Consider the following 23,154-nt stretch of genomic DNA (forward strand, 5'->3'; position numbering starts at 1 on the left):
ATGATTTTGGGGAAATAATTGTCTTCTATATGTTTATTCTGAGAGAATCAATGAACATATATGTAATGTGCAGTACATGAACAGGAGCTTTTTCTCTACTAAGTATGCAGGATTTTTGGAGGAGCTATCACTTTGTGCATCTGGCTGAATAAAGAATGCCTGCTTTTTCAAGCTGCATTGGTGTTAAGAAATATTTTTATTTTAGTTGATTTTTGGTAACACTTCCTTTCATTGCTGCAATTAGAAAACCTAAGTAAGGTAACAGAAGAGAGTGAATATGGCAATTTTAAATGGCCAAATAATCCACTACTGAAGTTAATTTGAAGGTTTTTCTTCCTTTGCAGCTATTTATGCTAACAGTTGCTTTGGTGTAGAGTATTATCCCTTTATACACAAGAGTCAGATTTGTCCCAGTGATTTCAAAGCAAGTATGTCTGCCAGACAAGAGCTGTAAAGTGCCCCAGAAGTCTGAAAGTAAATTAAGACAATGTTCTTGATATCCTCTTTGATTATAAGGATTAATTGTATGTATCCTTTCCTTTATCTCCTACTGTCATGCTGCCTCCATGAGTGTTACATGGATTAGCAAAACAGCAGAGTGTCAGAGGAACTGTGCTTTGTTGGTAAATTTGAAGTGAAAGAGGTACTGAAGTTGTTGCTGTTCTTATCCTGCCTCTTATTTGTGTTGAGGTGAAATTAGGCACCCAAGAGGGCTTAGAATTCTCTGGTTGCCTGATGCTGGAAGAAGCTCCTTCTGCTTCATACCAGGTGACACCAACACTTTTGGAGTGTGTGTGTGTGGATTTTTTGGTTTGTCTCTGGGAAAAGTGGGGAAAACCCAAGTTATAATACTGCATGAAGCTTCCTTACGGAGACTAATCCAAAGCAGTCTGAGAAAATGCAACTCTCAGGCACTTTTAAAATCTTGGAAGGAGTTGCAGAATGGGACATCACACTAAGTAATAAACCATTCTACTTAAAGGAGAGGTAAGTATTTATATTGCATAAATGCAATCAAATATATTGTAAGGGTTAATCATAGATATGGCTGATGAAATTGTGCAAAGGAATAATCAAATATCTGACTACTTTCGCTAAAAATCATGCAAATGTTCTTTGATATATCTGAGGAATAAAATGAGGATGTTGAAACAATACATCTGGGGTGATACCCCACCAAACAAAAACCCCTCTCCCTCCCAAACACAGTGTTCAATAACGCCTGTGACCTGATCAAAAAGAAAGCAAAACATACAGTGGCTGAGAATATGATAGCAATCTTCACCAGTGAGGCACCAAATCAAAAAGCATTTCCTGGTCCACTCTTATCTCCATCAAAACCCAGGAGATGTAAGCTGAAGTTAGAAGCCTCCAGTTTTAAATCAGCAGGCACCTTCATATAAGGATAATTCAGTATTTCAGAAGGGGCCACTGGAGATATGACACTGCACCAATTTCTGATACCTTAAAATGGAGGCAAAATATTTCCTACAATGGCTTTATATGTTCTGTTTTCCTCTCTTTTTTTTTGTTTTAGGATGCACAACTAAAATGTATATTTTATTTAGGATGATTTTAGCATTTGCATCCACATAAAAGACAGCTGGACATGACTTGGCAATTGCACACTTGCAGCCTAGAAAATCAACCATCACCTGGGCTGCATCAAAATCAGTGTGGTGAGCAGGTCAAGAAAAGTGATTCTGCCCCTTCTCTCTGCTGTATTGAGGCCCCACCTGTGGTGCTGCATCCAGCTTGGGGGTCCCAGCACAGGGAGGACACAGACCTGCAGGGGTGAGTCCAGAGGAGGCCACCGAGGTGATGAGAGGGATGGAGCACCTCTCCTATGAGGAAATGTTGAGAGAATTGGGATTGTTCAGCCTGGAGATGGGAAGGCTTTGGAGTTACCTAATTGCAGCCTTTGAGCACCTGAAAGGAGCCTACAAGAAAGATGCAGGGGGATTTTTACAAGGGCATGTAGTGACAGGGCAGGAGGGAATGGCTTTAAACCAAAACAGAGTAGGTTTAGATTAGATATTAGGGAAAAATACCCTGGGAGTAGCAAGGCATTCAAACAGGTTTCCCAGAGCAATTGTGGATTCCCCATCTCTGCAAGTGTCCGTGCATCTGGGGTGCTGCTTTCCCAAGTTTTGGCTGACAGGGGCTTTCTCTTGGAACTGAAGGTAATAGTGGGGCTTCTGTAAATTAGCTTGGATGCGTCATTATTTCCTTGTCTTTGACATTGTTCATTTGTTTGTTGTCTGTAAAAAATCAGTTTATTTATTCCATCTAAGAAGTGTAAAACTTGAGTATAAATCAACTGATGGGGCTCTGTCTAGGTGTGTCTGCAGGAAATTACAATGATCCATGACAGTGGTTACCCAAGTTTTAAACTCTCATACATCATTGTGAATCATTGGATTTACTTGTATCCTCCATGCAAGTCATAAAGAAATGAAGAATGTGTGCATTTAGTTGTTTAGTAAGCTGTAGATCAGCAGTGATAGGAAGGCTAGACAGATGAATGTAGGTAATATAGTGCCTTTCTCTTTGTTTAAGCTCTGTAAACATGGCATGAAATTGGAGCTTTCTTTCTGTCTTTTGTTTAGTCACTTAAATTTTTATGAGCTGGCTGCTTTTTACCCCCATTTCATTCTTCTTTATTACCCTGCTCACCATTGTAAGAGATTGCTTCATAGATAACTAGACCAAAATTGCACTTTGTAAGAGAGGATATTCTTTCAAATACTCCTGCTATAATTTTTAGAGAGCAAAGAAAAGTGACTTCCATAAACAAATTTCTTTCTTTTTTGCATTTTTTAGAAAAAAAAAGTATTGAGTCATCTTTGATCCTAAGGGCTTAGTCTTAACTAGAGTGTCTGAGGGAAGACTCTTGGAAATATTTATTGCCTGAGAGAAAAGAAAAAATAGGAGAAGTGGTGATCTAGTCAAGAGTAGAAAACATGAATCATAGTGGCTTGGTTTTTCTTTTCCTCAATCTAGTATGAAATAAGAGTAACCAGACAGTCTTATTGTTAGTTTTTGGACAAACTGCTTCTGAGTGACAGAATTTTAGGTAGTTCTGTAAAAAATACTACACCTTGAAAAATGTGTGGAAACACTTGAGTGTCTGTGCATCTCATTTGACACAGAATAGAAAGTTATCCCAGAATGACTTTCCGTTAATTACTGTTATTGTTCCAGTTAAGAAAGGTGCATACAAAAAATGGGCTTGTCGTTATAACAAAATATTGTCCATTCTTACCACTTTCAATACTCAACCAAACAATTAAGTATGTTGAATTTATGATTTTCTTTCCTGTTGAAGGTGGTATTTAGCATATTAAATTATGGAACTAATCTTTGGGTGGTGTGATTAAGTGTTTTGTAAAAATAAGTCTGCCAAATGTATACAAGCTACTTTACCTTTCATGCCTGTTCATATATATTTTAATTCAGGTACAGCTAAAGATAAAAGCTTGAAGATATAAACTTCAACTTATTGATGTATGTATTTATATTCCTGAATCACTGACTGGGGCAGTTAATTACTAAACCCGAAAGTCCTGCCTAATTTGAGTTTGAAATCTAAAACATGTTGTGACAGCAAGTTCTACCCTCTGCTTACCTCATCTGTCTGGAGCTGTCAGGTGTAGAGACACTGTGCAAGGGGCTGGAGACCCTTCACAAAGAGGTCTCCTTAAATAGGAGACAATGAAAGAAATTTTTCAGTCATTTTGGAAGAAACCTAAGAAAGGAGGGAAGCTGGGGCTTTTTTGTGAGACACACAGCATATTCAGTTCTTCAGTGGCTTGGCTAATAAGCAGTATTTTGCTTTAACTATTTACTTATGTATTTATTTTTATATCATACACATAGTTGTCTTTTATGACACCAGTATTACTGGTGGTAATTTAACTATTAATAGAGCCTGTGAGGTTGAGGGGAAGAATACCATTGTGGTATCAGAGTACAAGGTCAGAATGATTGATTCAGAAGCCTGTATGATTGAAATCTTGAAACAATGACATTAGTGGTATGAATTTGGTTTTAGTGCTCCTAGATGTTTGGAGCCTTTTCTGAAAAGTGAATGTTTTCATGAGGAGACCTTACGTTAGGAAAAATGATTACTCTTGTGAAACTCTGCTGCACTTTGGGGAAAATTGAAGCTTTGCTGTACTGAGTTCCATCAGGAGTCTGCCTGGTTGTTTGCACCAACACAATTAATTAATTATTTAAATAAAATTTCTGTTACAAATGTTTATTTGACCTCTCTCCTTTTAAACACCAAAAAGGAAATCCAGATTAAAAAAATGCTCAACTAACATCAGGAGTCTGATTAAACTGGGAAGATGCAGAGGTAGGACCAAACAATCCTTATTTTTGTGCTGAGTTATTTTACACTGTTTAGTTTGCAAGGTTCCTTCCCTGATAGACTGTAACAGCTGCCAAAGCATAACTTTAATGAGGTAAGGACAGGTTTAGCCTTGACTGTAAGTGGTTCCTATGTTATGCTCCCCTGCATTAGCTGTATTCTTCAGACACATCCTTTCAACTATAAGAGATTTAGAGAGTAGAATGAGAAAGAACAGACATTCTAACAGGAATTTAAATTTTAACCTCTGCTGTTGTGCTGGTATTATGGTTGATGGAAAGTTGCACTTGAGCATGCTCACTGCAGAAGTACTTTTTGAATAAACAGAACTTTTGTATGAAAATAGATGCTTTCCCCAGGAGGAGAGACTGACCTACAAAGGACAGCTAAAGAATGAGGCACACACCTTTTCCTGGAAAAGTTACAGCAGTGTTTCCAGACTTTGACCAAAGTGTTTAGATTATTATATTCTCTTAATCCTTGTGTAAAATCCAACATTTTAGTTATGGCTACAGGTAAAAACTGAATTCATAGATTCACTGGAAAACTTGAGAATGAAATATAAGAATGCATATACATCATCAGAAACTAGGTATCAATGAATTTAGCCAGAAGGGACTGCTGTGCACAATTTTTTCTGCTGCATACATTGCTCAGAGAGGAAGTTGGAGGGCAGATCAGATTTGGCAGTGAAAGGCTGGAAATGCTCTCAAGTGGTGAAGCTATCCATCATGAGGATAAAGTCCTGGATATTTTGTATCAGTACTGACTTATTAAGTGGCTCCACACTATGAAATTGGCTCCTGCAGAAGCTTGCTTCAGTACAAATGTATAGAGAAGTCAGCTAAACCTTTCCAGATACCTCAGGGCTTGTTCATCTTGTTAGATGAGCAAGAAAATTTAGCACTTCCCTGAAGTTGAATGGGCTCTGACCCAGTAAATTATCTTGGATCCAAAAGCCATTTGAATATTGAATTTGGGCTATGCTTAAATTCATAGTCTTATTGCCTTATCTGCTTTCCCACCAGAGATTTTTCTGGGAATTTTTCTTACTGTTCTTGAAGTCAGCCGTGTCCATTGTGCATTCTTTCATTGAAAAGACAGAAAAAATTTGTGTGTCTTTACAAATAGCAGGAATTTGTCCCTTGGGAAGAACGGTTGTAATGACTTTAGAGATACCAAATCTAGAAGCTGAAATTACTCTAAATTCTACTTAGAAATCATGGAATGGCACTGTTGATATTGTAAAGATAAGTGAAATTGGCTATTTTCTGTAGTGGCCCCCTTTTGCAATTTAAACTGAATAGGCAATAATTAATCCTTACTGAATATAAGAAAAGACTTCTGATAATTTTTTTTTCTGAAAACATACTGGTGATGTTTGTCTGTCTTATACAACTTAAAACTGACAAGTCATAGACTAGAGCATCCTTCTAGCTGACAGTAAATGATATTTATGTTCCTCTGAGAGGAGATTAATCTAGATCATTTCCTGGGGTCTCTTTTAGTTCTTCATGTTCACAGTTCCTAGATGCTGACAGCAAGGGAACATTCAATCAGTTCAACATGAAGCTAAGTAAAAAACACGATTTTTTTGCGATGCATAATTAAACTCGATCATGTATTGCTCCAAGATATCATTGCAGACAGATGGCAAACAAGAACCCAAAAAGTCTTAAAATTTTATATATCCCTTCCCAGTATTTACTGTTGTACTAGAAGTGGGAATTATAGAAGGGATATAAACATTCATACTTCTGCTGTCTGTCAGATGGGAAGATGAAATAAAATTGGTTAGTGTCAAATTTTCTTATTTTAGAAAACCATACATTGTTGTATATGAGACAAATGGTCAAGGTCTGTGCGCTAAGTTCTGCACTCTTTAATTGAGTAATGGCTTTTGCCTGGAAAAAAGCCTATGGAATTCAGTTATGTCTTTTCTATGTAAGTCTTTTTTCATGCGGTGCTGTGCACAGCAAATTAATAAGAGGCATTAATAATGACAATGCAAGTCCTAAAAGATGAACTGTTTTCATGGGTAGGAAACTATATCTCTTGTTTATCATTAACCAGCAAACAGCATCTCCTGTTCAGTATTCTATTCACCATGGAATAGTTTGACATGTCTTTAAACAGAGGTTTTAGTGGTTTAGGTTTAGAAGATTGTGTTGCTGAACAGACATACAGCTGGCTGACTGGCTGTACTTCGAGCACTAGTGGAGCACTAGGGAAGTAAATAATAAAAAAGTACTAACTTTTAAGGTTAGTCTTGTTTGTGATAGAATGAAGAGCATGTTTTCATAAGTTTAAGAAGACAGAGATTTGTATTGCTCTGATACTAAAGCAGAACTAGCATTCATAGAAGATCTAAAAATTTTTTTTCTGTGATGAATGCTTTGAAAAATCAGTTCAGAATGTTGCTAATTTACATTACTGGAATGAACAAATTTAGAGGTGATTTGTATGTACGCTATTCATAGCACATCTGAGTGCTGCATATGCTGAGCACCAAATTCCACCAAAAACATCAGTGCATTGCTTCTCAATGAGACTCTGCATTAAGGAAAACACACGTTGCTGAGAGCAGGATTATTGTTGTTGAGAGAAAATGTACAGGCAAACTGGATGGGCAAAGAATAGATTTTCAACCCAGGGCTTATTGGAAAGAAAAAAGGAGTCAGCTGTTTCTTAATATGCTACATTGTAACAGAATATACAATCTATATTCTACTTAAATAACTGTTTTCTGAAGTGTGTAATAATTTTGATAACTTTAATGTGTTGCCAGTGTTTAACTTAATTGGTATAATCTATTTAAATCCTTTAGAGCTATTTCATCAACTTAGTGACTATTCCATGAATCACTCAGGGAATGTGTGAAAGTACACCTAGGCTCTGGAGGAGAAAACTTCCACTGTAATGTCAGAAATTCTCTTCATATATTGGGAACTGTTTCTGACTCTAAACAAAGTCCTTTTTGTTTTTGTTTTTTTTTCCAATATCATATTTTATTTGGATTTCTTTTTTTAATTATTATTTTCTTGTAGGTAACCTAAAAGCAGTAGAAAGGCAATGAGATCTGTTGCAAGAATGACATATACCTCGTTGTGTATATGATGTCAAATACCAAAATTGGGCTAGAAAGCAGAAAAATGCTCTGAAAGGCTCTAAACAGGTAACAATATAGATATTTTTTAAGTGGATGAAAAGCAGAAGTTTGTGTTGCTCTTTTATGCTTCTCTAGGAGTACTCCAGCTATAGAAAAAAGTGGCTCAGCTTCAGTGGTTATTAGCCCAGAGAGAGCTGTCTCTCCTTGACTCCCTTGAAATACCCACTGCAGAGTCAGTAACAGTAGTTGCTGGTGTTGTTGTTTATAATTTGGGCACCCAAATGGCTTTGGTTTTAAATTATTTTATAGAGTTTGGGATTTTTTTTTTCTTAGAAACATTCCCTTCTGGTTGGAGGTTGGTTGAGAGAAAAGAGGAAAACACTGTGCACATACACATACTGAAGTGCACAGTTCTCTATGAAACCACACCCAGCAACAGCTTCTATAGCTTTCTGTCTGTGGCATCTCTCCTAGATGCACCAGCATAGCATGAAATTATGTTTCACGAGTAGAGCAACTGGTTACTGTGAGAAGTGTGGTGAAAGCAGTGTGAGACAAACACCAGAGAAGAAAGGGAAGTTTCAGGAGGGTCAGGAAGAGCATTCAAAGTAAGGAGAAAACAAAGTGTACCTTCAGGGCTGGTAAACATTTTAGCTATTCTAGAAAACACTTTGGCTTCCTGCTGCTTGATTTCTCACCAATGCACAAAATCCCACACTGTCATTGAAGACTGGAGAGTCAGCAAAAGCTTCTTTTCCTTAGCTTGTTCAGGCAGCCACACTTCTGCCCATGGCTCCCAAGCACAGTAGGATTGAACATGCTCCACTTCCCATATGGGTGCTGAACAGGTGGCTCTGGATCCTGCTTTTGAAACCTGCTCAAAGAGAAATGCAACAGAAAGGAGACTTGTTTTAGTAGCTGGCAGTGCAGAAGAACTGAAAGAATTGCCAATTATTATTAGCTATTTTAATCATAAAAGTTCCCTATAGCAATCACCAGTCTTCTGGCTAGAATGATCCCTGTGTGATGGGTTTGGTTCATTTGTCTACACCTCCATGCGCTAACAAAGTGCTGTGCTATGTTCAGCAGTGTTTACAAAGCACTGGGATTCTGGGATGAATGTAGCCAGAAAAATATAATGGGTATTTCTAAAAGAAACAAGCATTTCTTATTTAAATTGATGTGTTCAGTGCTTTGAAGTCCCTTGAGAACACGACTATGATAAATGCATCATCATTGGGTTGTGAGGCACCTTTAACAACTGCAGCAAGAATCCACACAACTTAAACTGAGATTTTCTAAGCTCACTTGGCAAAGTTTAGGTGTGGTGTAGCTAGTGTCTGTATTTACATTCAAATACAAATATTTTTTGGCTTTGTATGTCTTACTTGCTGGTGCTTACTAAAAAAAATTATATATTTAAAGAACTTGTTTCTGTTGATCATCTGTAGGCAAATAAGGGATTTTTTGTAGACATATGAAGTTAAAAATAATAAGATTCACAGCATTGTACAGGACCTGATGCCAGGTAGTTTCATTGTTGGAGTTATATGAGTATATTAGTACTGATAATTCAGTGCTATTAGATCCACTTGCATAAAGAGCCATTAGTACTAAGAAGTAATAATTAAAGTACTCAACACCTCAATTATTTTTTATTAGGAGAGGAGAAATAAAAATACATCATTACTGTAGATGCTAAGAGGTTAATGCTTGTAGTAGGGCAGCTCTGCACAGCTTTCTGAAAAGAGAGGGAAAATTTCTCCCTAGAGGGAACAGGAAAACTCTCTAATAATTCTATTCTTTAAATTTGCTGATGGTTATGCATAGTTAATGAAGTTAAATCAGTAAGAATTTTCCTTCTATTCAGATGAAATAAAGCTCTTAATAAAATAAGTCCATGACATATTGCTGGCTGAAAAATGTCCAAGAGATTTAGAACCATCTTCCCACATGTAGTAGGATTTAATAGCTTGTTTCTAAGCATCTTTTTCTTATTCATTATTTCCAAAATCTGCTCTTTTTAACAAAAAAAAAAATAAAATTAAAATTGTATTTGAGGTCAAAATTATAAGGAGTATTTTTTTTTTTTTGCATAAAGACATAAAGTTAGAAGAGCCATTTTCCATACAGAATTTAATAACTATTCCAGGAATATAGGAATCTTTACCCAAAAAAATGCTTAAAATGTCTTAGTTAATTATACGCTCTTGTATTTAATAATATAACTGACTAACATCCTGATTTTCAATAAGGGAAAGAAAAGAAGGCCAGAAACTACAGGCCTGTCAGTCTCAATTCAGAGCCCAGTGAAATCATGAAAAAAATTATTCAGAGAGGTATTGAAAAAATCTCTAGGACAAAGCAGTCATTTGTCACACCCTACAGGGCTTCATGAGGGGAAAGTTCTGCTTGTCCAACCTAATTTCCCTCTATGACAGGGTAACCCACCTAGCTGGTCTGGGAACTCCAGTAGATACAATCTTTTTGAATTTCAGCAAAGCTGTTGATGCTGTGTCTCACAGTGTCCTTGTGGACAGAATGTCCATCCCACAGCTGAATAACTGTGTTAGGCACTGGGTGAGCAACTGGCTCAAGGGTCTGGCACAGAGAGTTACAGGAAATGGGGTGACATCAGCTGGTGTCTGGTCACCAGTGGGGTCCCACAGGGCTCCATCCTCAGCCTGGCACTCCTCGACATCTTCATTGACAACTTGTTCATAGGACTCAAAGGAATACCAAGTAAGTTTGCTGATGACACTAAATTGGGAAGCATTGTTCACTCCCTCAAGGGCACAAGGGCCCTGCAGAGAGACCTGGACAAATTAGAGAGATGGGCAATCACCAACCTTGTGAAGCTTAACAAGGTCGAGTGCCGGATTCTGCACACAGGATGGAGCAACCCTGGCTGTGTGTATAGAATGGGGAAGGAGAGGCTGGAAAGCAGTGCCACAGAAAGGGACCTGAGGGTCCTGGTCAAGGACAAGTGAACATGAGCCAGCAGTGCCCTGGCAGCCAGGAGGGCCATGGGTGTGTCCTGGAGGGCATCAGTCACAGCATCACCAACCAGGCAAGGGAGGGGATTGTCCTGCTCTGCTCTGTACTGGGGCAGCCTCACCTTGAATATTGCGCACAGTTTTGTGTGCCACAATGTGAAAGACATTAAGCTGTTCAGGAGCATCCAAAGAAGGGCAACCAGGATGGTGGGAGGGTCTGGAGGGAAAGACTTATGAGTGGCTGAGATCACCTGGTTTCTTCAGCCTGAAGAAGAGAAGGCTGAGGAGAGATCTCATTGCAGTCTGCAACTTCCTCATGAAAAGAAGATGAGGGGCAGGAACTGTACTCTTCACTCGTGATAAGTGACAGGACTCAAGGAAATTGTATAGAGCTGAGTCAAGGAAGGTTTAGGTTGAATGTTAGGAAAAAGTCCAGAGGGTGGTTGGGTACTGGAAACAACACTGTCAGTCTTAGTGCTGTGGCCACCCAGAGAAGTGGTCATAGCACCAAGGGTGACAGAGTTCAATAAATGTTTGGGCAATGCTCCCAGGCACATGGTGTGACTCTTGGGGATGGTTCTGTGCAGGGCCAGGAGTTGGAATTGATGACCCTTGTGTGTCCCTTCCAATGCAGCATATTCTATGATTCTGTGACTATAAATTATATATCATGTGCTTTTTTTTCTAATTTGAAGTTCCACAATGTATCCAAGTTGTCATCTATTTTAAACTAAGGCAACTTGTGCTTTAATACTTTCAGAAATCTTGCTAGTTGACTATGTCAAACTATTGAAAGAATTGGCAGAATAAGTGGAGATAATGATCATTATAAATGACCTTGAACTGTGAAGTCATAAATAGACCATAAATGCCATTTTCAAAATATGACATGAAGTTTTATTCTCATTATACAGTATGCATGTAACTCCCAGAAGTAATTCAAGCAGAGATGATACATTCCCAGACTCTACCAGCTTTACCATAAGAACAGAAAGGGAAGTGAATTATTCAGTTATAATATCTTAATAAGATACATTAGACAGATACATAGACATCAGACAAACTGATTTATATGTGGAAAACTTAAAATGCTGACTTGTTCCACTTATCACTTGAACTGCCACACTTTATATTTTCACATAATCTGGTAACATTTTCAGTAATACCTACTGAATCTTTTTAATTGCTATATGGAAGAAAAACAAAAATGTTACTTCAGAAAGAACTGGTGCAGCACTATGCTTTGATTCAAGTTCAAGGCTTTACATCTAGGAAAAATGAAATTTGTCTAATGACCATGTAATTGGACTTTGTTCGGGTAACAAACAATACCTGCCGGGAAAATGCTGTCAGTATCCTAGTGATGTATGGTACACAAGAACATCCCTTCCTGGCTCCTTTTTGAAGCCCTCAGAAGAGCCATAAAGGGTAAACATTTTCTTTCACTTTTGCTGGTAGGTGTGTACAACGTTGGTCCAGTGAATATTTCCAGGCTTTTTTCTTGCTTGTCCTAAAATGTTAGGAGAAATAGAGGTGCTGAATTGCTTGGAACAACTGCACAAAATATGAAGGGGCTCCAACAGAGGGGTGTGAGGAAGGCTGCATGTGAATATAACATGAGCAGGAATAGGAGAAAGGGAAATTACAGTTGTTTTCTTTCTGGAGAGCATCTGTGGGAAGGCAGATAATTCAGGTGCAGTCTATAGAAGTCATTTAACAGAAATGAACAAAAAAATGCTGGGTTTTGATTTCTTGGTTCCTCAAAAGTTACTGAAAGCTGTGGGAAGCACATTATTGCAATTTTATGTATTTGATTCGTGCAGGAATGGCCACACATTCTTTAGCAATTTATTTCTTGTATCTCTCCCTGAACACTAGTGGAATAAATAACTTTCTTTCAAATATATTTCAAATATATTTTATATCCTTCAAATATATTCAAGTCTTTAATGACTTCCTGCTCTCAGTATATACAAATAAAAACTCAATGACAATTATAAGTATGAATTGGCTCAAATACTAATGTAATTTTAATTTGAAATGTGACTTTCAGCATCCAGTAACTTGTTTCCTTGCCAACAGTAACTATGATCTCTTGCTTACAGCTTGTGTGTATGTGTATAGAAATACAAGTCTTCAGTAACAAAGCAATAAAGAAATCAAAATGGATAGACAGATCAAATTATACTCCACTCTGAACATAGCTAAAGCAATTTGCTCTTATGCAGCAGGCTTTGATTATAACTCTAATTCCTTCTTCACATATTCTTCCTATATTAATGTGTCAATTCAAGTACTCTTTACTCTTGTCCTACATTTGATTAAAAAAGAAAAAAAATCACATCTGGGCTATATAATTTTAGAATAGGCTCCATTAGTCATGGTGACCTTGATTGACCTTATTTTTTTGTTTTAGAAATGTGCATATCACATAGTCAAATGAGCTAAAGACCCATTTTCTAAGAGAACTTAGAAATGAGAACGTAACATTAGTGAAAAGAGAGTGAGCCTGATCTGAAATCAGTGTGTAACATTCAATCATGCAAGAGGGTAGGGGGAACAGGAGGCATGCATAATCCAGAAGATGTGGTTAGTGGCATGCAATATTCAAAAACATCTCTGCAAGCAGTATGGATACAGTATCTTCCCTTACCACACTTCCCCTTACCTTGCAATGTATAGGAAAGGATGTGCAGCTCAGTGTAGTGATCAGGTTGTGTATAGGGGAGAATTAATGTAGGCAAATTGTGATCCAAACCTGCACAACTACACTGCTCCAACATGGTAAGAGTTGCCCTGGGACATAGCCTGCTATGCCCTTATAATTCCTGATTTAGACACCTGAAGTCCTGAGCTTCCCATTCCAGGATGCTAATGGTAATAATACTTTTTTATACAAATTCAAATAATTGCTTTCACCATCCTCAGAAAATAAATACTATCCACATGTGTGAAGGTGGGGAGGCACGTCTTCAAAAGCTGTAAAGATTTTGTCTGTGGATGTTTATAGGGGAATGGTTTTGTTTTCCACCTCTAAAGAGTCTAAATAGACTTACATGGCTTACAAAGAAGTGCAGACAAGTCCAAAACAGATGTCAGGTCCCAGTTTCCCCAAACATTGAGCTTCTGTTATTCATTGCTGTAGTGTGTGCATTCCTGTGAGATTTAGGCCTCCAAAACGTATTAACTGATGAGCCTTTCATGCACTGAAAAAGTTCTGCCCTTTTCCATTTTTGAATAACTTCAACCTTAGCAAGAAATTAGTTCATTAATAAATGAAGAGGAACGAATTAATTATGAATTGAAAATGAAAAAGATTGAGATTCTCTGCAAAATTTTTTGTCATATGTGCATGCACAAACTAGAAATAAGAAAAGGTCATACAGAAATAATTTCAGGAGAGGACAATGGAGCAAGTTAGGAAACACTTGAAGAAGCAGAGCCTGGGGGACTTACTGCTCTGGAGAATTTATGGCATTCTGTTGTGTTCAGGGTGAACACTTAACCTGTCACTTGCTTGAAAATGGGAGAAAAACACCTGTTTGTACTGATAAGTAAATTGGGAGTAGAGAAGAAAGGGATTGAGGTAGCAAGACAGTCACAACCCTTCCACACATTTAACTTCTGCATCTAGAAGCATAAGAGAATCATAGCAAAAACCATCTCTCTAAATATATAAAAACATTTTGAGCAGGAATTGTCATGATTCTTATAAAAGTTGTTTTTTATTAGGCATGTATTTAATTGTTCTTTTAAAAGTACAGTAGAAAATCAGTGACTGCACAGACTGCAGCAGATAAAAATAAATATCTTTGGATTTAATTTCACAGTTTTATCTCATTCTATGAAATCAGTTGGCAAAAATTAATTCACATTGACTTGAAAAAAAAAAAAGCTGAAGGACTACCAGATGTATTAAAAATAACAATATCTCAAACAATGTAGTTGTTTAATGACCTGTTTTTTCTTTTGATGGTAAAACATAACCATGAGTTCCAAACATTCAAAGTAAATGTTAGGGAAAAATTGATTTAGAGGCAAAAGACTAGATACACAGGCAAAAAAACAGTGTCAATATGGAAAGGTATCTGTTAAAATTGCTGAAATAATTTTGTAATTACTATAGACACAGTGAAATATAGCTTATCACTCCCAAGAATGTCCTTAAAAAGGAAAAAAATATGCACAAGGGAATGAAAGAAAACCTGTCCAGAAACATTCGTCTCTATTTTGCAATTTTGTCCTTAGGGTTTGTATTATTTATGATGTTAATTCCACAGGCTTCAGAGACTTTTTTTCCTCAGAAGTGGAATGCCTTGAAAAAATATCTTTGGAGGAAACTGTGAAGTTTCCCTCCTCCAAACCATCTCAGTCAAAGATTTCATCATGAAATCTGTCCTTACGTGGTTACAGATGAATCAGGCTTTGCTGGAGAGTGAATTACCAGATACATAATCAGCTTAAGGTGAAGAAGAGCAACAGAAATAGATGGAGTGACATATGGGAAAAGATAAAATGGCGTTAAAAATGCATAGCTTGGCTTCAGAAATGACTTCATCTGTGATGGGCTTTGACGATAGTTTGCAGCTATTGGGAAAAGTGTGAAATAAAAAGAAGAAAAAAAAATTGTGTGAAACTTAGAGTATTTTTGTTTACACCAAGATTGAATTCAGCCATATGTTTTCTGTAGAGGTGGCTGTACATTCCTTTCAGCCTATATCCATTAGATTTTTCAACAGTTTGTGCTTTGTGAATAAAAAGGGTATACAGTCCTAATATTTCACTAGCTCTTTGCCATCCATATCTCTGCCCAGACCACATTTTAATAGGACGTGGAAGATTGTTATATTCATCCAACAGATAGGAAGGCTTCCAGTGTGACTGCAGGAGGTATCCTAACACAGGATTGTACAACACCTGCAGAGCCCAGTGGAAATCCATGACAAGACTGTGAACCATGGTATACTGGAAGGACCTGAATTGCCTAAATTGGCTTGTGAAACTTTACACCAGAAGGGTGTGGCAGGGCAGGGAATTGAACCTGCTTGACTCCTCACTTCCCGTGTGGATGTCACTGTGTCATACTTCTTCCCTCTCTTTGGTTAGACATGTGGTTTTATTTGGGGCTTGGCATGATGGTAAATACTGGTGTGGTATAGAAGCAATCCTGTGCTATGAACAGAAATATCACTCAATTTAGCACTTTTACAAACAGAAATAGGTAAGCAGTTAGTCTTAGGTGGTAAGTAATTCTATTCCTATGATGATACCTCATTTTCTCCAGAAGGAACACAGATTTTTTAGTACCTGTAAATCTGTTCATTTCACTGTGAATGCAGTACTAAACCACTTGAAGCTGTGGTCAAAACCAAATTAGTTTCAAATAATGTCTGCAATGCGGCCAAAACCCTCCTGCAGCTTTACCTTCAGGCTTCCCTTCTTCCTGCTGCTTCCTCTCAATTCCTCCTATAATTTTGTTGGTATGTGAAGCTGGTTGTTGTTTTTTCTCAGTCAGGCCAGGTGGTCACCTTTCCATTGTGGCAGTTTTAGTTAAGGGTTGGTTTCCTGCTAGCTGGATGTCTTTTCCCATTAGTTGGCTGTTGCTTGTTAATGATTGAGCTGCTGCTTCATGTTTACCACTTTCTTTTCACAGCTCTCATCTCATTTCTCCAGTTGACATGTCAGTAGACTCCCTGACAGCATCAAGTATCCCCTTGTGTTGCCTCTCCTCATCTTGCTGCTTCTGCTCTTTCCTGTGCCTGGCATTCTGGTTCTTGTTCAATGGGTTTATTCTTTGGAACAAAAGTCTGCATATCCTTGCTGCTTAAATTTGAGTTTTTATTGAGCTGTTTATGTTCTGCTGTATTTTTGGCCTTAAGATCTAGAATTTTATTAAAGATAGGTGGGCTATTTTTAATTTCTTTTGCATATTTATTGCATGTAGTAAGGTAATGGATAATTCTGGGTATCCCATGGTAGTTAAATTATGTATGTTTTATTTGTGCAAATGCTTTGGACATTTTAGTGTTTCTGTTCCTAACCAGCTCTCTGTGAATTTTATTTGTTAATGGTGTTAACAAAGACTTGAGACTGAACTTTATCATCTGTTTCAGAAATGCAATATAGGTAACATAATTAGGCTTCTTGATAAGGAAGCAAGGTCTGTTTTCAATTTAAATATTTAGGTTAATTGGCATGAAATGTAGATCAGAGACATGGCACAGCGAGACTTTGTTTTTTAAATTTTGATCTTCAGATGTCAATATGTATTTTTCTATTGACTGTGCCAATGAACAAATGAATGGTGTGTTTTACAAAATCAGAGTTTAAAGTAGGCTGCTACTAGTGTCACATCTTTTAGAAAAAGGATTGAAGCCAGAGTATTTACCTCAGTGGAGAGCATTAGTCATGCATTAATGGGCTCCTCTAAAATTTTTTATCTGTGTCACACAGTTCCATTTTTGTCAAAAAGGGCTCTCCGCCTGCCCTCTGTTTGCAAGGAAGGTGTCCTAAAACTATGACTGCTTCATGTATGCTTATAGTTATTTCTGTTCTGAGGAACAGAATAACTCTTAGGCAACTAATCAGCTTTTGCCTTTGTATGCATTGACCATGTTTGTAAGATGAAATGGTAGCAGCATGAGATAAAATGCCCTGGGATGTAGTGAATTTTTTTAAAATTTATTTGAATTTCATTAATATTGTATGTGTACTTTATTGTATTGCCACTATTTATAGTAATAATATGACAGCAGTAGCTAATACTGAATTATTATGAAACCCTGGGTTACAAGGACTCTGCAGCAGCACTGTCTCCATTGCTTTCCTGATCACCAGCACATGCCTAAGAGGTTAAAACAACCTGACATCCAAAACCAGTGCAGCTGGAGGGACTTGGATGATAAAGCCATCTTTGATTGTCTGAGCCTCAGTTTTGAGTTAGGCACTAAGCCAAAAGGAACCTTCCGACTTGTGCTAGAAGCCAGGGGTTTTTTATCTTGAGTCAGTGGGTACCAGCCCATGACTTGGACATTGGATAGTTGTGTCCCTCTTACATTTTGTGTCCCTTTTCACAATTCAGACTGCTTGGTTCTTCCCATCCTATGCAGACTAATATGTCAGCTATTCCTTTGTGCTGTTGCAGAGCTTTACCAAGACTCAGGCTCTGTCAGAGCTGTCTGCAGTCATTTGTGTGGGAGGTGTGTGAGGGGACTTACGCATTAACTGTGCTGAAATAATTACCGTATTTGACTTGACTAATAAGTGGTATTTTTTGCAAAAAAAAAAATTCTGGACAGGGGACAGAGGAGTATTTTACTCATTAAACTTTGTATTCCAAGAAGATGAAAATATAAAATGCTTTGATGTAAAGAAGCAATTACTTCTAAAAGATGTAGGAAGCACTATTTATGAAATAGGCACCATTTGTTATGATTTTTTGCGCAAAGTTTAAACTCAGAATACTGAAGTCTTTGGAGAATAAAATGTTAAGTAATTCTGCAGTCTAATTTTTTTTTAGATGCTGCAGTTTCCCTGTGTTGCCATGGTAACATACTTTCTGTATAATTGCCAGGCTGCCTTACAGTGATGCAAATAAGTAAAGAAGTTGTCACATGGCATGACCTAAGCTTATATTTGAGTGATGATTTACTGCCCACAGAGCAGCAATAACACCAAAGATATCTGTCACCTGCAGGATAAGGAATTACATGTCGCTGGAGTGCTGCAGAAACAAATGGCAGTGAATGTGAAGTGCTGGGACTTGCTGTTAATCAGGACTACAAGCCCTCCCCCAAGACTGCTCCTGCTGAGATTATTTTTTTCTTATGCTTTACGTGAGTGGAGGATCAGAACTTTTAGGGCTAACACCAGCCCCAAGCATGTTATTTAGGAATTTAATTTGTCTTGGAGATAAAGAAGTCTGGAGCAAAGAGATTTGCAAAGAAAGAGTTATAACTCTTACCAGCAAAATCTGGCCTCTTCTCTGAGAGGAATTATTCCTGGGATCCAAAGAACTCCTCTCAAAAAGGGGTGAAATAAAGGGGAGAATTGTGGAAGGGGTAGGAGGAAGAGGAGACCAAAAGGGAAAAAAAGGCATTAACAAGTTTTCCTTAGTTTCTGTTTGATGAAGGCAGCACTTACATCTTGCACACTTCAGGATATTTTTGATGTGAACCACAAATCCCAGTTGTTCCTGGGAGTACCCCCTTGCAGGAACCCTTCTCGTGGCCAAGCTTTCTGCCCTCAGTCCTCCCTGTATTGTGATGTGTTACTCCATAAGGAAGAAAGAACTGGGGTGATATCTGGTAATAGCTTAGTGATGAGCCCTGGGCATTTCTGAGAAGCAGTCTGAGAATGCTCATGACCACATTCAGCTCAGGCTAAAAATAATTTTCTTAACATACAAATTTTAATGCACAAAAGTCAGAAAATGAATTAAAACCCCCAAACCAATAAGCCACCACAAAGTGCAGTTCTGCCTCGGCACTGCAAGAATTCCCTACTTGCTCCAAATTGCCCATTGTAAGGACAGAGTAACTAGCTCAGATGTTCTGAATACCATTTGCTCAGAGGTTTTCCTCTCTCATTGGACCTCTTTGTTCTTTAGTTAAAGATGGATTCTGCTAAAGCTCCCTCTTTCACTGCCTCAGCACTTCTGCTAGGATTTCTGCTGGGGGATTACCCTATATTGTTGGGGGTTTTAGCAGTTCTTTCTGTAAGAAGTTATTTTGGTCTTTGTTAAAACCATATTGTCCCTAGAGTAAGTTTCTCTCATTGTGCTTAGGAGAGTTTCTTCTTGGTTTTCTTATGCATGGCTGTGAACTTACTTCCTCTCTCGTGAGGCTACTTGAACACCAGTAGTAAGAATGATGATTTCTTATCCCTTGCTACCAGGAGTTAGGTTTAGTTTCTCTTTCCCTCCAAATTTGCCTCTAATTAATTAGATTTGTAGCTACCTCATGCAGATATTTCCACTGTGTTCCTTAATTAGTCTTCCTGGCTTCTGGCTCTTCCTTCAAATATTTTAAGGCTGTAAGAGAACTTCATGTCCCAAGATTAGGAGAAGGATTCATTGCTTATGCACAATAGAGAGTTTGTGACTTCCAACTTTGCATTAGCTTCTTTCTCAGAGACTTTGTGGCAAAATAGTAAAAAAAAAAAATCTGACATCTCTTGCTTTCTGAGAAAAGGTCATGTCATTGCAATATGTATCATTGTAATTGTGAGTTATTATGGATACATCATGACTGTTTTCTTCCATTGAGAGCAGATGTAGAATAAAAAAGTAGAAGTGCAAACTGTGGAGCTACTATACATACAATGACAGGATAGATTCAAATAGAAAAGTATGGTAATTGGTAGCTGTATTTCAAATCATGATTGGATTTCAAGAGTCATTTTTTGCTTTCACAGTATGTTTGGTCTTTGTACTGTCCTTTTTGCAGGAAGGGATTATAGATCCAGCTGGAATGGCAGAATACAAAAAACAATGTCTGAGCATATCTGACAGAGAATATTACCTAAGAAAAACTTTTACATCCCTCCTATGCAGGAACTATGAAAACATCACAATAAACAATCTGAGCATGCAAGCTCAAGTCCATAGACTTATTACTGACACTCGGGACAGGATAATTCAATTTTTCTTATTCAGGACACACAGCTAATGCAATATCAGATTCTTCCTTTTTTTACTTTTTTAGAACAAGTAAAAAAATGTGTTAATTGTCTGAATGAAAAATGACCATGTCCGTATTAATTCTCTATCAAGCTTGCTTTAAGACTCTGGTTATTTTAATGTAAGAGTTACAAGAAAAAAATAGTCTTTGAAGTTTATGTACATGCCACCATTTAATCAGGAAAATCACTGCAATTCAGACTTGTTCTCATTATAATATTTTACACATCCTATTAAAAAGAATGCGCAAGTTGTTTGAAGGAGGAATGATTTTGTTGTTGTCTCTATAATGGCAGGTTGGTCTACTATTTGTACCCAGTGCTAATAAAGATAATAGTCTATAATTGCTATGTTCAATAAAATTCTTGTAAATGGGAACACATAAAATTATTGTGTGAACCTCAGTAAGGTAGATGAAGACTTGCTTATATGTCTGTTGGGGGAAAAAAACGAGTATTTAAAATATAACACAGAACTTTTAAATTGCAAGCTTTCCTTCCCTTTCTGATTATATTCTGTTTTGCCCTTTTTCACATTCTCTCATTTTTGCTGTCTATCTGTTTTTCAAATGAGTCGTTGATACCAAGGGAAAATATGAGAGAATTTCAACTTATGCCAGATCTTGTTTCATCCTCAAAACACCAGCAAAGAAATACTCTTCTCTCCCTACTATTTCTGAAATAAAACCCCAAATGAAACAATCCAAATATTATTTATTTTTTTAACTTTTAAAAATCAGCCTTAATTTCTATTAGTCATAGCACTGAAAATAATGAAGGAAAGCATGGATTTCCATCCTGAAAATTGCATCAATATTTTTTTAGATGTCTTTCTATGGTACTTCAGTGTGTGAGATCCACTCTTAGGAGCAGAGCACGCAGACACAAACACACAAAATAATTGTGTGTGTTTATCTCCCACATCACTCTGGTTCTGCCACTTTTATGACATGAATGCAGAACAGAAACCCAGAACCTCAGGAGTTCTTGCCCTGCTGTTCCTATTAAAGTGCTATTTAGTCTTGGGCATATTACAATGACAGCTTGTTTCCATGCTTGTAACCCCTTCTGCACACTGAGCAGGAAACTGTTTCTTACAAAGTCGTCTCCCTGGGGTGTCCTAAGGATTAATTGCTGTAAGTGCAGTTCCTGGAACACATAAAGTTCCCTATAAGTATCCATCATTAAATGTTATATTGCTTCAAGTACTTAACCATATTAGTTTTTCTTACTTAAGTAGCCCCAGAGATATCTGTTTCTATTAATTATTTTTACTATTTTCTATTATTCTATTAAACACAAGCTAAATGGCTTTTGCTGTGGGAAAGCAAATTCATCAGGCAGCTGGTTTCTTCTGTATTTAAAGTGTACATACCTCTGTCTTTTTTCATTACTTTATTCACTTATGTTTATCTTTGTCAATAAACTTTTTACTTCAGTGATTTTCTGACTTACTATTTGTGTTAGGGGAAGCAGTTTAAAATATTGGAAGTAGATGATTTGTGCAACCCAGTAGCAGACAAATTAAGAAGAAGAAGAGAATCAAAAAGCATCACACATCCTTGCAGCTTGCAGAGGTTTCTGTACCAGTTTGAAGAATAAGAAAGGAAGATCTGGCAATGAAGATTTCAGGAAGCTATGACTTGAGCTGGCATGCAAAAAATAGGTATGTTTTTTAAACCAATTTCATCAGCTTCTAAATAATTTAGCATCCAGTTAAAATTTTTCTTTGAAGGCTTTTTTTAAAACTCACTCCTCATCCACCATTTTTCTATTCCTTTTATTCACTAGAGCTGCTTCCTTTCTTCATGTGTAGTATTACATACACAGACAGAAATTTTCTGTCCTGGACTCCTATAGGCATAGGGTTCAATTTCCTGCATTTTTCTGATTTCCCATTAGCATTCCTAGTGTATGTACAAAGGTGCCTAAACATAATTAATTAATTTGCAAGACATGGTCAACCTGTCCTCTTGTCTCCACTCTTTCCTCTAAAAATGCAGTGACTTTCTCCATTAAGTAAACAGAGTTTAAACAACTCATTTGGTTTAATTTGCAGGAACAAATAGGTAGTGAGACCTAATGTGATGATATAAATTAATTCCTCACCAGCAACAAAGGTACTTAATTCTTTCTGCTTATGTGGTTGCATTCCTATCTTCAGGATTTTCTTTGTTTCATTCTCATTAGCCATGTGTTTAGTAGTGTTAGAAATGTCAGGATAACTCTAAATTTAGGAGTCTTCTCTCTCTCTCCTTATTTAAAATAATTACATTGATAAGTGTTATCAAGAAGCTGGTTAATTACTTAGGACGTTCATGGCTAGATCAAGATGATCCTGGTTCCTGCTGTATATGAAATGTTCCAACCAAGATGCACTCTGTACCTTCCCTTGCTTAAAAAGCATTTACTAGGGCTGGAAACTAATTAAGGCTGAATTCCACATATGTCTAAGCATGTTCCTTAGCTTGGGGAGATAATGCAGTTCTATTAACTCTACATTCTTTTCTGTAGCCTTAAATTTGGGTACCTTCCATGTTGAATCAGGACAAATTATGAAGATGCTGAAAGGGAAAAAGAAAAGTTAATTTGCTCTAAATGAAAGAAAATACAAAAAACATTTTGATTTTGGGAAATAAATGCACAGAAAAAAAAAAAAACAGAAAAAAAACACAGGAAAAAACTTTACATATTGCACTTGCCAAGTACCAAAGGGATAGTAAGGACTTATTACCTTCAAATTTAAAATCTGCCATTGATTTTTCTTAGTTCAAAGCCTTGGAGCTGTAATAAATTTCTGAATTACCTTATCTGGCTTCTGATATGTCCTTGGCAGGGACACGTATTTGAGGCAAGTTAAAATCTTAAAATCTATAGGGATTCTGTAAATAAATACCTTGATTATGAATTTAAACTAGTCTATAGTCATGCATCAAAGTATTCATGTCTCAGAATATGAGAAAATTGAGCATATGAAGCTGAAACTGAAATCATAG

At 37.1% G+C, this 23,154-nt stretch overlaps 1 long non-coding RNA gene across 1 annotated transcript; it reads right to left on the reverse strand.

Annotated features, from left to right (window-relative positions):
* Nucleotides 1-5,781: 5,781 nt before the first annotated feature.
* Nucleotides 5,782-19,726, reverse strand: LOC143693974 (uncharacterized). Its single transcript, XR_013182128.1, has 2 exons — nucleotides 11,813-19,726; nucleotides 5,782-8,358 (listed from the first exon to the last, which is right to left on the reverse strand). It is a non-coding gene; the product is annotated as an uncharacterized LOC143693974 (long non-coding RNA).
* Nucleotides 19,727-23,154: the final 3,428 nt, after the last annotated feature.

The sequence above is a fragment of the Agelaius phoeniceus genome, chromosome 4 (genome assembly GCF_051311805.1).
Source record: "Agelaius phoeniceus isolate bAgePho1 chromosome 4, bAgePho1.hap1, whole genome shotgun sequence".
NCBI classification, from domain to species: Eukaryota; Metazoa; Chordata; class Aves; order Passeriformes; family Icteridae; genus Agelaius; species Agelaius phoeniceus.